Here is a 622-nt window from a genome sequence, read left to right on the forward strand (position 1 = left end):
TTCAATTTAGTAGTAGTAGTAGAAGGCTATGTACATTCTACTGAAAAATAGACCGGACTTTTATTTTAATGGGTTGCCGTGAATACTTTATAGTTCTGTGTATGTGATATGAGGCTAGTTTTACTCAAATCAAACGGTCAGAAGCTCATGAAAGCTCTCTCAGAGCAGTTCTGGAGATGTTGTTCATGTGTTTACGTCCTCATTTAGAGAGATAACAGAAGCTGAATCACCGCGAGTGTCACATGCGCTTCAGTATAAATGAAACCTCGCGTCTGCGCCATTCATTACGCAACATGCAGGATTCATATTTAAATTGACTTTTGCGGCTTAATAGTAACAGAATACTAGTCCATATCGCAATTTGATTTAAATGTAATGATCTACTTTTGATTAATTCATTCAAAATTTGACCAATTCCGACTTTTGCGGCTTAATAGTAACAGTAACAATTTTATGACTGGATTCCGTTCGCATTTTCGGCATCACGGAAATCATAGGGCCCTACAATTATACCAGCACAATGCACACTCTCACACTTTAACTGCTTCTATTCTTGAACAATTAATGATTATCTAATCAAAATAAAAGAGCAGCGCTGAGTCTAGGAGAACTCACCGGTATC

The sequence above is a fragment of the Cyprinus carpio genome, chromosome B3 (genome assembly GCF_018340385.1).
Source record: "Cyprinus carpio isolate SPL01 chromosome B3, ASM1834038v1, whole genome shotgun sequence".
Lineage (NCBI taxonomy): Eukaryota > Metazoa > Chordata > Actinopteri > Cypriniformes > Cyprinidae > Cyprinus > Cyprinus carpio.